General features: G+C 42.2%; 1 protein-coding gene, 1 pseudogene and 1 gene segment (V, D, J or C); 2 read left to right on the forward strand and 1 right to left on the reverse strand.

Annotated features, from left to right (window-relative positions):
* LOC114084216 (immunoglobulin lambda-1 light chain-like) overlaps positions 1 to 16620 on the forward strand; it is an 878674-nt gene that overhangs the window by 822936 nt on the left and 39118 nt on the right. The window lies entirely within an intron of this gene.
* Positions 1 to 16620, forward strand: part of LOC114084215 (immunoglobulin lambda variable 2-18-like) — a 473618-nt gene that overhangs the window by 413135 nt on the left and 43863 nt on the right.
* On the reverse strand, positions 1208 to 3087 carry LOC139702816 (protein phosphatase 1 regulatory subunit 26-like; annotated as a pseudogene).

Consider the following 16620-nt stretch of genomic DNA (forward strand, 5'->3'; position numbering starts at 1 on the left):
GCACATGGCAGCCAGGCCAATTCACGCACGCTCCAGTAACGAAAAGTATTCAGTAATAGCCTTTTGCTGCAACTTTTTTCCTGATAATCCTTCTTCTTCTGAACTTTCTTTTTCTTTCTGACTAGAGCTCCTGGGCTCTTATCAACACATGCCCTAACTATTCTTGGTTCCACTGGGGTGCCTTCTTCCCTTATCAATTTACTTAACACCCCTTCCATATTTTCATCACAAAGACAATACAATACACTGAGACAAAAGAAGACACAAACATACTGCATCAGTCTTTTCCATCTTCTTAAAATGGTCATTTTTCCTCTCGCCCTATCTGCCTAGGGACGAGCAGATTTGCTCCCGTCCTATCTAGGGATGGGCAGCTTTTTTTTGGTCACTTACCCCTGAGTGTCCCAGGGCTCCCCGTATGGGCCACCATCGACTTGTTTACAGACTCTAACAGTTAAAGATCACAAACAGTTTGGGCAACAACTGTGTCTCAGGGGCTGAACCTGACCTTCTTCCTGCAGGCTGTCAAGGGATCCCTTCCCTTCTTCTTGAGCTCCTGCTTTAATCTTACCAGGTCCTTGATGGTTGTGTCTAGGTCCTGGTCGCTGTCCAACAAGCTCCCCCTGTCCTCAGAGCTGTCCCCTCTACCTAGAGGTCTTGACAAATGCAAATGTCACTGAGCATCAAAAGTCTCCAGAGGACAGGCTGGCTCCTGGCCTGGCACTCCTTTCCTGGAGACTCTACTTTTTCCTGGTTGGATGGGTCTTGCCCAATGCATCCAGACTGAGTATGCCCTGAATACAATCGCCATACTGGGCACTTTCTTTCATCTCCCTTGTTTTCTTGGGTGTGGACAACCTCACAGCACGAGTACCGCCTCTTCATTTCCTTTTGCAGCTCTGTGGTAAGTCTGGGGTTTCAGAGAAAGGGACCTTGGGAACACCAGTCTGATTGCTGGGGCCCAGTTGGGGGAGTAGGCCTGGGTTGGGATGTGAGAGCTTTTGGCTCTGGCCAGCAGGCTTCCTGACTTCGGAACCAAAAACATCCAGATATCCTGCTCTATGCTGTCATAACTGTCCACAGAGCTGCTGTCCCCCTTAGAGTGGGAAGGCACATTGGGGGAGCAGAAGAGTGGGCTCACAAATGCAGGCCCATTGCTGCCCTCCACAAGTGGTCTTGGAAATATCCCGGATTGTTTCAGTGCACATCAGCTCAGCAGATGTGTCTGCCCAGCCAAGGCCCCTTCCATAGGCTCCATCCTGGTGGTGGTGCTTGATGGAGGTGCAGCAGCTGTGGCATCCTTTGGTGGCTTGGAGTGGTGGTAAGAGTCCAAGGCCATTGGGCTGAGGTCTGTGCCCCTGGGGACTGCTGGGTTCCTCTTGCTGGGTGTTCTCCTGGGGGCTTCAGGAAAGGCAATTTTCAGTGAGCTGCCCAGGCTGCTGGCAACTTTCATCCCCTTCTTGCTGAGCTGGGATCTTGGTGGCAGATCCCTGCTGGCTCCTTCCTGGTCTTCTCCAACTGACCCAGCTGGATGGCCTCCTGGATGCCATCATTGATGCTGGAGTCAGAGACCTTGTGCTAGGGGGCCAGGGTCCTGGAGCTGATGCCCCTCCCTCCAGCTCCACAGATCCTCTTGTCTGTGCCACTTCTCTGTGCTGCCTGGGGCTTGGGTGCAGCAGGTCTTGTGCTGCCCAGGTTCTCAGGCTCTGTGGTAACCTTAGGCCTGAGGCTGCTGGGCACTGTGCTCACCTTTGCTGACCTGGAAGGTCTGTGGAATACAGACTCCTTCCAGGCTCCATCAGACTGTGGCGGGGCAGCACCCTGACAGGGGGCTCCTGGGTGGATTTCAGGGTGGATTGAGCAGAAGTTTCAAGTCTGTTTTCTTATCCACGGACCTGTCACACTTTTGGTTTTCATTTTATCTTTTCTCATTCAGAAACTCATCTATTTCTGCCCAGATGCTCTGATCAAAGGAGTCCTCACTGCTCACCCTGACTGGGGAGGCCAAGCCTTGTTTCCCGCAGGCCTCCATGGGGCTGCCAGGAACATTGCCTGACACCAGGGTAAGTTTAGGGGGACACAAGGCGGGTAGGGTGTCACTATGTGGAGGATCTGTTTTGCATCTGCTGTCCCCACCTGCAGCCCTGCCAGGCTGGGCTCCATTGGGTATGGGCTGTTGTTCTAAGGAGAGCAAGAACCAGAATCATTGTACATAGCCATGTAGATATGGATACTAACATGATGCTTTTATTTAACAGCTATGTCCTGGTAAATATGATTTTTGTAGTTTTATTTGTAAATTAAAGTGCTGTAAAAAATATTTTTAGAAAATGTTGTCTTTTGATTTTGAAAGGTGTTTCTAACTGAAGCTTTCTGTGGTTCGCTCAGGAGCCATTGATGAGCCCGGAGTTTGGTCTTTTCCTTCACAGTGAGGGTCACCCTGGCTGGAACTCTGGCCAGTTGCTGGTTCAGATGTTCAAGCCTAAGGAGGCAGTGGCCACCTTCTGGGAAGCCCTAAAATGCCTTAGTGTCTGTCAGAAGCTCCCAGAACAATGCTTTTAATAAAGGACACACTGGTCCCTAGCAGCCAGAGAAGTTCCTCCAAAAATTGCAATCACAGCCTTGGATTAGTAAAATGTTTCTAAGCACAGTGGCCAGGAAGCAAACTGACAAGCCAGTGTGTGCCTCATGAGATGTCACGGAGATAGTGGCTCACTCTGCAGCCCAGTCCCCTTGTGTCCAGTCTCCTGCAGTCACTAGGTGATTTTAACATCTACATAAACCTCTTTTTTTAGGACAGCTCCTGTTCTCCTCTTTTGATCATGGTTCTAAGAGATCTTAATGCATGTACATTTTAACTGTCCTTTTCTTGATGTGTGCACACAAGTGAATAAGTACAGCAATTAGGTGGTTTGTTCCACAGACAACTTGGCCAGAGCTCAGTGCTAGGGACAAGCCTTGCATACCTCCATATCTGCCATCCAGGAGCTGCAGCCCAGTCAGGAGTCTGACCGTTGACAGAGCCAGTACTGTCAATGCTTCCTGCAGCCCACCTCCTGGGACAGAAGGGTGCTGGTTGTAGGCCATGGCCTCTGGTTCCCTGAGTCAAGGCCAGATGTTGCTGCCTTGGTTTTCTTACCTTCCGCCCTATGGTACTAAGTTATCCATAGTCACTTTGGGAACAGGGTGTGCTAGCCACAGGGTGTCCTCCAGTCACCCCATGTTCTGCAACTCTGATTCAGCTGTGAGGCAGAGTCTACCTTGTAGCCAGAGGATGTTGTTGGTATTCTAATTGGATGTGAGTCTTGTTCACCTTCTGCACCCCTGGGTATAAACAGAAACCCAATTCTGTGCCCAAGTGCAGACCCCGCCCACAGTGAGCATCAGCTGGGTGAAGTTGCGGTCCTGAGTATCCCAATGTGCCTGTGATAGTTTCCTTGTGGTGCATTCACTCACTTAAGTGCTTATGAGAAAAACAGTTCCATGTAATCCATGTTCTTTTATTAAATTTTTTGAAGAGTACTTTTAACTCTTGGAAACAAAAATCTGCTTTTTTCCATAAGCACGTTTTTTTAATGAATAAATTAAGCATCACACACACACACATACACACAAAGGATCACAAACAGGCCATTTTAATTGATTAAAATCTATAGTATTTCTGCTATAGATTTCTAAGCAGCCAAAGGGCACAGATCTTGCCACCTCCCAGGCCCTGAGCCACCCAGAGTTTACTTGGGGCAGTGCCCTCACAGGCAGTAGGATGACCTGGGTGAGTATTCAATATATATATTGAACATCAGGTGTTTGAGTTCTGGGACATCAGGTGTTTGAGCTCTGGGAAATTTCCAACTTAGCCTGGCTCCCCACCCTGCTCCCATCTTTCTCTGCACAGATGACATGGTCAGTCCTGTCCCTAGTCTCAACTTTTGCAGGACCCTCAACTGAATCCACTCCATATCCTGTCTTAGTCCAGGCAGAGCCTCAGGATGGAATGTTGGAATGGGTCCTTTATCCTCAAGCACCCTCTTGTCTCCTCTCTTACAGGCCCTGAGGCTGTGTTTGAGCTGACACAGCTGGCCTTGGTGTCATTTGATATGGGACAGATGGCCACCATAGTCAGCTCTGGAGACAGCGTTGCCAATGAATATGCTGGGCACTGGTACCAGCAGAAGCAGAAGCCAAGTCTGAATCCTATGTGGATCATCCAGCTCTTGGTGTCCACAGCTTCTTTGGTGTTAGCAGAGGCAGCACTACATGGGGCCACCTACATGGGGCCCAGGTCCCTATGTTGTAGAGAAAATTCTCCTGGTGGTGGCTCCAGTGTTTATCAGCCTTGCCTTCAGAGTTCAGGAGGGTCAGGTTCTCCAACACCTCCTGCTCCATGCTAGGCCTGCAGAACAAGGAGGACACCAGTAGACACAACCATGGGGAGGTGGGGTACACAGAGGCGAGTGGCCCTGTCACTGTCATCTATACCAGTGGCCCTCCAGAGAATGCCCCCTAGAGGCTCACACAACATATTCCAGAACAGCTTAAGTCCCCAGTTCTCCCTGATCATGTCTTGAACTGATTTCTTCCACCACACTCTTCTGCCATGATGTTCACGCTTGCCTCAAGACCTAAGGAATGGAGTCAATTGTTTATGGATTGCGACGTGGGAAACCTTGAGAATCCAAATAAATTTTTTATCCTCTAAATGTTGTGTTTTTTTCCTTTTTCTTTCTTTCTTTTCTTTTTTTAATAGTAGAATGCATTTTGACATATTGTACACAAATTGAGCACAACTTCTTCCTTGGGTGGTACATGTGGCAGAGTCACTCCAGTAGTGTAATCCTACATGTATATAGGGTAATAATGTTTATCTCATTCTACTGTCCTTCCCATCCCAACAGTCCCACTTCTCCCCTCAACACAAATCAAAGTGCCTTTCTGATTCTGCCTGATCCTCCCAGCCCCATTATGGATCAGCAACTGCTTATCAAAGAAAACTTTTAACTTTTGGATTTTGGGGATTGGCTTATTTCACTTAGCATGATATTCTCTAGTTCCATCTATTTACCTGCAATTGCCAAAATTTCATTCTTCTTTTAGGCTGAATAATATTCTATAGTGTGTATGTACCACATTTTCTTTTTCCATTCATCTGTTGAAGGCCATTAATGTTGGTTCCACAGTTTAGCTATTGTGAATTGAGCCACTATAAGCATTGGTGTGGCTGCAACACTCTGGTATACTGATTTTTAAGTCCATTGGGTATAAACTGAGGAGTGGAATAGCTAGGTACTTCTAGTCCAAGTTTTCTGAGGTATCTTCATAGTGCTTCACATAGTGGCTGAACCAATTTGCAGTCCCACTGGCAATATATGAAGGTAACCTTTTTCCACATCCCTCGTGACACTTGTTATTGCCTGTATTTTTGATACATTGCCATTCTGGAGTGAAATAACATCGTATCTTAGTTTGGATTTGCATTTCTTTCATTGTTAGAGATGATGAAAATTTTTTCCAATGTGTGTTGATTGGTTGTATTTCTTCTTCGGTGAAGTGTCTATTCAGTTCCTTAGCCCATTTATTGATTGTGTTATTTGGCTTTTTGGTGTTCAGGTTTTTAACTTCTTCATATATCCTAGAGATTAGTGCTCTATCTGAGGTCTGTGTGATAAAGAATTTTTTCCATTCTGTAGAATCTCTCATAATGTTATTGCTTGTTTCCTTTGCTGAGAAGAAGTTTTTTAGTGTCTGTCCATCCCATTATTGATTCTTGATTTTACTTCTTGTCCTTTAGAAGTCTTGTTCAGGAAGTCAGGTCCTCAGGCAATAGAGGAAGATTTGGGCCAACTTTTTGTTCTATTGGGTGCATAGTTTCTGTTCTGCTGTCAGTCTTTGATCCACTTTCAGTTGATTTTTGTGCAGGTGAGAGATAGAAGTTAAATGTCATTTTGCTACATATGTATTTCCAGTTTTCCCAGCATCATGTATAGAAGAGGCTATGTTTTCTCCAATGTATATTTTTGGCAACATTGTCTACTATGAGATAAGCATATCTATGTGGGTTCATCTCTGTGTCTTGTATTTTTGTGTTATTGTTCCACATGTGTCCTTTGGTACCAACACCATGCTGTCTTTTTTACTATTGCTCCATAATACAGTTTAAGTTCTGGTATTGTGATGCCTTCTGCTTCATTCTTCTTGCTGAGGATTGCTTTAGCTATTCTAGGCCTCTTATTTTTTTCCAAATTAATTGTGTGGTTCCTTTTTCTAGTTCTATGAAGCCTGTCATTCATTGGTAGAGATATAATGCAAATCAAAAGTACTCTAAGATTCCATCTCACTCCAGTCAGAATGGCAGCCATCAAGATTACAAACAACAATAAGAGTTGTCCAGGATGTGGGGGAAAAGGCACACTCATACATTGCTTGTGGGACTAGAATTTGGTGTAGCCAGTCTAGAAGTGAGTATGGAGATTTCATAGAAACTTGCAACATAACCACCATTTGACCAGGCTATCCCGCTCCTTGCCTTAGACATAAAGGACTGAAAAACAGCTTACTACAGGAACACAGACACATCAATGTTTATAGCAGTACAATTTACAATAGCTAAATTGTGGAACCAAACCAGATGCCCTTCAGTAGATGAATACAGAGAGAAACTTTTGTATATATACACAATGGAATATTGCTCAGAACTAAAAGAGAATAAAATGATAGCATTTACAAATAAATGGTTGGAGTAGGAGAATATAATGCTAAGTGAATTAAGCCAATCCCAAAATACCAAAGATCAAATGTTTTCTTTGATATGAGAATGCTAACTCATAATGATGATAGCAGGGCATGGGAGGAATGGGGGAACTTTAGATAGGGCAAAGGGAAGGGAAGGGAATGGAGAAGGAATGGGGGTACAAATGATGGTGGAATGAGTTAGACATCATTACCCTAAGTACATATATGATGACATGAATGGTGTAAAAATACTTTGTGTACAACCAGAGACTTGAAAAATGGTGCTCTCTACATCTAATATGAAATGAATTGCATTCTGCCATCAAATATAACAATTAAAATAAGTAAGTATTTTAATAGAAAAGTGAATAAATAAACAGGGGGAGGACATCCACCTTGTTTTCATGAAATCAAGAAATAAAGAGACCACAGCAGCCCGGCAGTGGAATTTGCAACCATGCTAGTGGCTTTTGCCACTAGGAGGTGGTCTGATTCATTAATAATGAAGTACTCCAGAACGGTGGTGGCCCAGAGTTCTACATGGCCTTTGGCTCTTGTCCCTGGAACAAGATAGAGGATCGGCTTTGCACTGTGGTGGTGGACTCTCAGGTGTCTGGAAATGTCAAGAAGTCATGCACCTGAACCGCCCTGGCCCTGGGCTTGCAAGTGGTGGCCAGGCAGGGAGAGCAGCAGGGGCATCGTGTCTGTCAGCTGCAGGATCAGGTGGAGGAGTGCAAGGCGGCTTGCTGGGCTTTGGGCTCTGAGCTGCAGTGGCTGCATGAGGAGCGTAATGCTCCTACTACTCAGCTGTGCTTCACTCAGGTTACCTTGCAGCAGGCAATGGATGAGCATGAAGTGCTACGTCAGAGGCTACTTGAGGCTGAGAGGTCAGTATTTGCAGATCCATTGCTCCCAAATGTTGTACCTATTATGGGAGCCAAACAGCAAGGTGCTGTGGCATGGTCCCTGGAAGTAGAGGAGCAGGCAGAGGTGGTAGTGCCTGGAGCACAGGGCATGCCACATTTGGAGGCCTAGATGCCAGCCCCAGCACTTTTGCTTTGTGTGCCAGGACACCCATGTCCTTGTCCCAGGCAATGCAACCCCATGTGCAAATGTCTGTGCTCTATCCAGTGCCAATCCCAGTGGGATTCCCATACTCATCACCTCTACAAGCTCCTGTAGTAATCGAATCAGAATCAGCAGGAGCAACAGCCACAGGAGTGGCAGCAGTTGCACCCCAGGTGCCTCCTGTAGTGACCTATCCACCTGACTTATGGGCTCCCGTGGGGTGCAGGAGGGAATGGTTCCTCAATGTGTCCAGAGTTGCTGGTGTGTCCAGAGTTTCCACAGTTGCCTTGTCCAGAGTTGCCTGAGTTGCCGGGGCCAGGAAGAATATCCTGAGAACCTCCCAGGCATATGCAACCTGGGAGATAAAAAAATCCCCAAGCTTAATGTTAATCTTTTTCTCATGCTCTTCCTCCCTGCTCTGTTCTTAGTTGCTCTCCTTATATCAAAGAAGACATTTGGCATTTATTTTTTAGTGATTGGCTAGCTTCACTTAGCATAATCTGCTCTAATGCCATCCATTTCCCTGCAAATGCCATGATTTTGTCATTTTTTAGTGCTGAGTAATACTCCATTGTGTATAAATGCCACATTTTTTTATTCATTCATCTACTGATTGGTTCCACAGTCTAGCTATTGTGAATTGTGCTGCTATGAACATCAGTGTAGCAGTATCCCTATAGTACGCTCTTTTAAGGTCTTCAGGGAATAGTCCTAGAAGGGGAATAGCTGGGTCAAATGGTGGTTCCATTCCCAGCTTTCCCAGGAATCTCCATACTGCTTTCCAAATTGGCCGCACCAATTTGCTATCCCACCAGCAATGTACAACTGTACCCTTTTCCCCTCGCCAGCACATGTTGTTGTTTGACTTCATAATGGCTGCCAATCTTACTGGAGTGAGATGGTATCGTAGGGTGGTTTTGATTTGCATTTTTCTGATTGCTAGAGATGGTGAGCATTTCTTCATGTACTTGTTGATTGATTGTATGTCCTCCTCTGAGAAGTGTCTGTCCAGGTCCTTGGCCCATTTGTTGATTGGGTTATTTTCTTATTGTTTAATTTTTTTGAGTTCTTTGTATACTCTGGATATTAGGGCTCTATCTGAAGTGTGAGGAAATTACATATAAGAGGAAGTGAGGGGAAAGGGGAAAAAAACAAGGGAGAGAAATGAATTACAGTAGATGGGGTAGAGAGAGAAGATGGGAGGGGAGGGGAGGGGAGGGGGATATTAGAGGATAGGAAAGGCAGCAGAAGTCACTAGTATGGAATTATGTGAAAATGTGGATGTGATTCTGCAATCTGTATACGGACTAAAAATGGGAGTTCATAACCCACTTGAATCAAATGTATGAAATATGACACGTCAAGAGCTTTGTAATGTTTTGAACAACTAATAATAAAAAAAGAAAGAAAAATCCCCAAGCAAAAAGAAGGTCCTGAAGGTCCCCAGGGAATGACTTCCCTGAGGGAAAGCATAAACAAAAGCCAGAAAGAGGGTCAAGAGAGGCCCCAGGGGAAAGACCCCATGTGGGAGAGCATTAGCCTTTGCCTGGTGTTTTTAATTAAAAAATGTCATTGGGATTTTAATAGGAATTGCATTAAATCTTTGTAAAAGTTTTGGTAGTATGGTCATTTTGGCTATATTAATTCTGCCTATCCAAGAGCATGAAAAATCTTTCTATCTTCTAAGATCTTTTTTCAATTTCTTTCCTTAGTGTTCTATAGTTTTCATTGTAGAGGTCTTTCACCTCTTTTGTTAGATTGATTCCCAAGTATTCTATTTATTTGAGGCTAGAGTGAATGGGGAGGTTTTCCTACTTTCTCTTGCTGTGGATTCATAGCCTATATATAGAAATCATTTGATTCATGGATATTGATTTTATATCCTAATTTGCTGAATGCATTTATTGGTTCTAGAAGCTTTCTGGGGGAATTTTTTTGGATCTTCTAAATTTAGAAGTATGTCATCAGAAAATAGTGATAATTTGAGTTCTTATTCTATGCAAAACACTTTAATTTCTTTCATCTGTCTGATTGCTCTGAGTTTCAAAGAGGGCATCCCTGTCTTGTTTCTGTCCTTAGAGGGAATGCTTTCTGTTTTTCTCATTTAGTAATGATATTGGCCTTGGATTTAGCATAGATAGCTTTTACAATGTGAAGGCCTTGCATACATTGTTTTGTAGAGATCTGATCATGTGCATGTTCAACCATGACTTTTTGTGGTATGAGATGACAGGGTAGGATGAGAAGCATCCTACCTCCCAGAGTCCACAGCAGGAGTCATGAAAGAGGAAGATTAATTCAAATGACTGGATTAAATTATACTAAATAGAAAATAGTTTAGTTTTCAAATTTCAAACAAGGGGGATATGATCTTAAAATTTCTCCCTCCTGAAAATTTCTTCAACTCTTAAAAGATAATACTTTGTATATATTTTCATTCTGAATCAAAAATATGTTTTAATTTTCTCTATCTACAAATGCTTGGAGGTTCAGAAATATTCATACATGTGTAGATTTAGCATTACAAACCAGGAATGAAATCTTCATTGATTCTCAAAACTCTAGCTAAGCGTCCCTTTCATCCCATGATTTTATGATCAATGAAACCATTTGGGGAGTAAATCCCTTTTTTCTTATTTAACTTATTTTCATAAACAGGGAATATTAATGTGTGGGTCTAAGTTTCAGTTTTTGAAGCAATTCACAAACTCTTCAACAACACACTTGGACATGTAAAATACACTTACTAAGAGTAGCAGCTCAGAATGTGGCATGTGCTCACAATGAAAGTTCCATGTTGACCAGTCACCATGGTAATGTGGAATGCAGAACTTACCTTCCATTTCTACTCAGTTGGTGTGGTGAGCGAAGTGGTGTCAGTTAAATTTGGAGAAGACTAGGGAGGTTTTGAGTTCTTGGTTGACCATGAGAAATCTAAACTGCTGCGGGGAAGGTATGTTGTCAGTGATATTTTCAAGGCTGTTTCTTCAAAGGGCAGTTAACATTTACTGAATATATTTTCCTCTTGATTTTTTTCATCTTCAACACTGAATCTTCTCTCCTGAGATTTAAGTATTTGGTGATATTTTTTATCACTCAATTCATATATTTGCTTGTTCTATTGACCTGGTTGCTGAAAATGTTTTTGTAAATTTAGAAAAATGAACCATTCCTAATACCAATATCATGTGTGCCCTTAAAGTGAATTACAGGAGGAGGAAATCCACCTTGCTTTCATGAGATGAAGAAATAAAGTGAGAGAGAGTATATGGATGCTAAGCAAGGCAATATATATCCCATGAAAGGGCAACTAGATGCCAAACTCATCTCAATGTATATGAACATCTAAAAATAATGTTAGAGAAGTCTAAATCAAGACATTTGTAAAAGAAAAGAGGACTGAGATTTCAGGAAAAGTTTCCAAGTGGTTGATGACTACAGGATCCCTGGTGTTTGGGGGCTGCTGGGAAGGAGGCAAAAAGGACAGTGCTTTGAGGTCAGTGGAGTGGATGTCCAATAATGGAGGAAATGAGGGCCTCAGTGGTCTTCAGGGAGGATCCATTGGTGGAGGTTCACAGGTTCTAGTTAGTGGTGGTTCCATCTAGGCAGATAAGTCTCTGGCCCCTGGCCCTGCAGGATTTAGAAAGAGGTTTGGAAGGCCAGAAGGAGGAATATGCCTGATAAGATCTGGTGCATCTGGATAAATGATGTTTCAACCAGGCCTTGTCTGACTGCTCAGATGATGGCTCAGAATATTAGTCTGCAGACATGGGGACAGGCCAGCTTCTGACATGAAAACATCAAAGCATCAGCCCAGAGTACCTGTTTCCCTGATTAATCCAGACTAACAGTCCATCCAGGTGGGAAAAGCACAAGGAAACTTCATTATTGGTACAACCATCAAGTGGCAGTTGGTTTAGAATGTCCCAAGTTCTTAAACAGTTGGTGAGCCCCAGAGAGTTAGATGGTCAACTACTCATCAGGAAGGCTCACTGGAAGGCAGCTGGGGGAGGATGGCTACAAGTGTGGACTCTACCCTTGACCTTCAGATAGGCTTTATTTGCAAGAAATCATCATTTTTAAGTCAGTAATTGTAATGAAGAGACAGGAGTCTGGGTTCTAACTTGAACATTTCTCATGGTGTCTGCTACTGAAACCTCATACCAAGGAGGCCTGAAGGAAGGAGTATTTGAAAAGAACTGAGAAGAGTTCTGGGTTCCTGGTTCTAGGGTATCCACTAGAGTGCTCAGGGATTTCTGGTTCCAGATAAATAGCTACATTCCTACCCCACATCCACCACTCATCACTGTTGTAAATATGGGCAAGTCACATAAAATCTCCAAATTAAAACACCTAAACTCAAAATTGTGGTGGACAGACTCTGCTCCACTCATCCCTTTAGGCTTATATGGAGTCACAGGAGGTCACAGATATTCTTGATGAGCTTTACAGATATACATCTTTCTTTCTTCACCCATTGCTCTGGAGGATGACCTCTGTTTGACACCTCTCTGTTCAAACACTGTCAATGATTGAGCTTATTTTTCCACACATTTAATGAATGTCTTATTTAATGACAGGACACATTAGCACCCATATGAAGCACCAGTCCTCTTAAGGATGCATAGATGTGATCATTGTCAGCCTTATACCATTACATGGATCAGATGCACACTTTTTGCAAACTGAGAAACAGAGGGGTTTATTTAACTGCACAGGTATTTAATTTTTGAGGTAGGATTTGAACAAAAGCCAGAGAACCACAGCTGATGGTCACTGTTTTCTCTGTGCCTTTCTATGATTCTGCCTTAGTAATTGTTTTTGCACACACAATATTGTGTTGGTTTGTAGACCTTACACATTGCAATGTTATCCTAAAGCTCAATCTGACTTAGGTGCTTTATTGCCCCAATGGTGAAAAATGAGTTCAGTAGTGTGAAATCTAATAACATTCAAATCCCTCCTTCAAAATTTATTAAACATATATTTTGTTATTTTTTTAAAATTTTTATTAGATATTCGTGGACCTTTATTTATTTATTCTTTAAATGTGGTACTGAGAATCAAACCCCGTGCTTCACACATGCTAGGCAAGTACTCGCCAAATGAGCCACAACCCCAGATCCAGATTTTATTATTCTTAACTCTGCTCACAGACTGCAAAAATACATCAGAACTTTTTTCTAATGTTCAATTGTAACATTGTGTCCCCTGCTCTGCTAATACCCTACTCTCACCTTCTATGATCAATTTTTCAGTTTCCACGAAAGAGTGATATTATGCAGCATTTATCCTTGTGTCCCAGAAATAGTTCTGTTAACATAATTATCATTCTTGTTGTTGAAAATGACAGAATAAAAAAAAATACAAGAAATAAGTTTCTGGGCATTCTATTAGTGTATAATACATACTTGAATTCAAAGCTCAAATTATACCCCTACATATTAACAATTATCATTTATCAATTAAAACTGATTGAACTGTTATTTGAATTACTATTTATGACCCTATATTTTCTTGCTAGCACATTGTCAACAGCTAACTCTGTTTTATCACATTTCCCAGGCTGTTGCCTCCCATGTTGGAAGAAACCCCCAAACGCAGAAGACTTCCACAGGCCTTGGTCCAGAGGAGTCCGCCTTTGGCCACCAGTGTGGTACCCAAGGAAAAGTCCAACAAAGGTACTGTGGAAATCCTGACATTGTGTCAATTCTGAAATAATGATTCTAGTTGATTCAGAGTTCCAATTCTTCTTTTGTTTAAAATGTACAAATCTATGTGCTTTGAGTCATTCAGCAGTGCTATAGATCCAGAAGTAAAGATCTAGTTACCTTTAAATTTTGTGCACTTGATTCTTTCAACTGTTGATGGATGTCTGGGTTGATCTTACAACATATTTATGGTGAATGCTACAAACACTGAAGTGATTGTATCACTATACTATGCTGACTTGTAGTTCTATAGAATAAGCAGAGAGGAGTGTAATAGCTGAGTACTGTGGGTTCCACTCTTGGGCTTTTCAGGAATCTGCACATAGCGTTCCAGAGTTGTCATAATAATTTACAGACCCACCAACATTGTGTCAGTGTACCTTCTTTCTCCCATCCTTCCCGGTATTTCTATGCTTATCCAGTTTTCCCAGCACCATTTGTTTAAACCATGATGTCCACTCTAACATATACTTTGGTGCTCTTGTCCCATATCAGGTGGTTGTAAGTGCCAGGTGGGTTGTCTCTGTGTGGTGTATTCTATTCATGGATCTTCATATCTATTTTCAGTTCAATAAGATACTGTTTTTGATATTCATCTCTGTAGTAAAATATAAGATTGGTTATTGTTCTGGCTTTCATGTCACTTTTTCTTGCTCAGAATTGCTTTGCCAAATAATAATAATAATAATAATTATTATTATTATTATTATTATCATCATCATCATCATCATCATCATCATCATCTCAAATGAAGTTCAGGCTTGTTTTTCAATACTGTAAGGAATATCATTTGTAGTTTGAAGGGAATTGTATTGAATTCATTGAATCTGGATATTGCTGTTGATATTATGGCCACTTTGACAATATTAATTCTGCCTATCCAAGAACACAGAAGTTCTTTGCCCCTTCTGAGGTCTTCTTCCATTTCCTTTTCAGTGTTCTATAGTTTTTGTGTAGAGATCTTACACCCTGTTTGGTAGATTTATCCCCAGGGGCTTTTTTACATTATTGTATAAGAGATGATTTTCTTGAATTCTATATCAGTGCCATCAATGTTGGAGTATAGTGACACTATTGATTTATGAGTGTTGATCTTTTATTATGCTACATTGCTAAATTTATTAATTCTAGAATTCTGGTAAAAATTTTTGGGCCTTCTAAATATAGAACCATGTCACCAGGTAATGTGGACAATTTGACTTTTTCTTATTATATCCTATTAATTTCCTACTTTTTCCTGATTGTTCTGACTTTACTTCAGAAAAATATATTGAATAAAATTGGAAAAAAGTGGACATTCTTTTCTTGTTCCTGATATTTGAGGAAGACCATTCATTTTTATCTCTGTTCAGTGTGATGTTGGCCTTGCATTTCTCATATTTGGCTTTTATAATATTGAAACTAAGTTCCTTCTATTCCAAGTTTCTCCATTATTTTTGAAATCAATGGTTTCTTCTTTTTAATCAAGAGCTTTTCTACATCTATTGAGGTGATTTTATGAATCTTGTTCTTAATTCCAACTATGGGTGTGCTACTCAGCTTCCCCCGACCCACGCTTCTGCCTGTGGAGCGACCTTTCCACGCTTCCTGGGCTTATTGTCTGGGCAGCTCTTCACACCAGCCCATTTTTACACCAGCTCCTTTGAATTCTCAAACCCCTTCAGCTGGTCCTGGGAGGCACCAGACTCAAGGGGGAAAGGACCAGAGCTTTCCTGCACATCTCTAACTTGAGTTCCCCTAGGTAGAATGCTTTTTGCTCTAGCCCAGCCAGGAAAACCCTAGGTCCTCTGGCAGGTGCCTTTCAGGTCCATGTGTGCATACCTGCTCAGATCTCTCAGCTCCTGGCTGCTGCAGTGGCAGCATCAGCTTGGCTGTGTCAAGGTGGCTCCTGCCTTACTCTCTGGGGACAGCGGGAATCACAGAGCTCCCTTCTTGCACCAGTGTACAACGCAAAGAAGCCTCTTCCTCAGCCAAGGAAATGCTGCCTCTCTGATCTCAGGCTTTTCATATTGAATCTTTCTATTTTGTTTCTGTGCATTTTCCCTCTTTCTGTGATCTAGCAGTGCCACTATTCCTGCTGCTGCTGCTGCTGCTGCTTCTGCCACCATCAGCTTGGATCCAATGTACTTTTTTTGTCTTTGTTTAATGTACCCAAGTTTCTGATTCTCTAAGACTTCCTGAGTGTCCACTATTGAGTTTTAGTGAAACCCCTCTTTTGCCCACCTAAGAGGAAGAAGTATTCACACTGTTTGCATTACAGATTGTGGAGCTGCAAAAAATAAAGATTCTCTCTACCTTAAATTTGTTTCCGTCTTGTAATGCATGATTTCTTTTGCTTGAGTTTCTGATTTTATGTCTCTAGGATTTTTTTCCATTCACCATTAAGTTTTGGTGAGTTCCTGTAGTTCCCCCCTCACTGAGAAGCAGTCTTCTTGCCTTCTAAGTCTGGCACTGAAGAACTGCCATGGGTGCATCCTTCCTCCAATTTGCCAACTTCTCTTCTCCTAACAGCAAGTTTGAACAATTTCTCAACATGCCAAAGAATGTTTAGGGCCAAAATATACTCTAGCTTGATGAATACCTCATGTTAACATGAAAACAAATTTTATTCTCTCACTGTTGTATGAAGCATTTGTACAAATGCCAAATAGATCTATGTGATTGATAATGGTTTTGGTAAATTCCTAGGGTTGCCATATATAAGTACCAGCTTTCTTGGGTTGAAGTAATGTAAGTGTACTATCTTAGAGCTCTATTCCCTAGGAATCCCACATTGATCTGTTAGCAGAAACATGCTACTTCTGAAAACTTTAAGGAAGATTTTTTCCTGCCCATTCTTAACTGCTACTGATTTGATGGCCATCCTTAGTCTGCTTGGTTTTCAACTGCAGCACTTTACTCTCTGCTTCCATCATCACATGGCATTAGTTCCTCATGAATGTGCCCAATCTTCTTATGAGAACAGATGCCCTATTTGGAGAATGGGTCCACCCTGCTCAAAGAGGATACTTTTAATTAATAAGATCACAATGACTCTCATTTCAAACCCAGTAAAATTTGGAGGTACTGGTGTTAGGACTTAAACATGTATTTGTGTGGAAGTAATTTGACC

Source organism: Marmota flaviventris, chromosome 1, assembly GCF_047511675.1.
Source record: "Marmota flaviventris isolate mMarFla1 chromosome 1, mMarFla1.hap1, whole genome shotgun sequence".
In the NCBI taxonomy this organism is placed as follows: domain Eukaryota; kingdom Metazoa; phylum Chordata; class Mammalia; order Rodentia; family Sciuridae; genus Marmota; species Marmota flaviventris.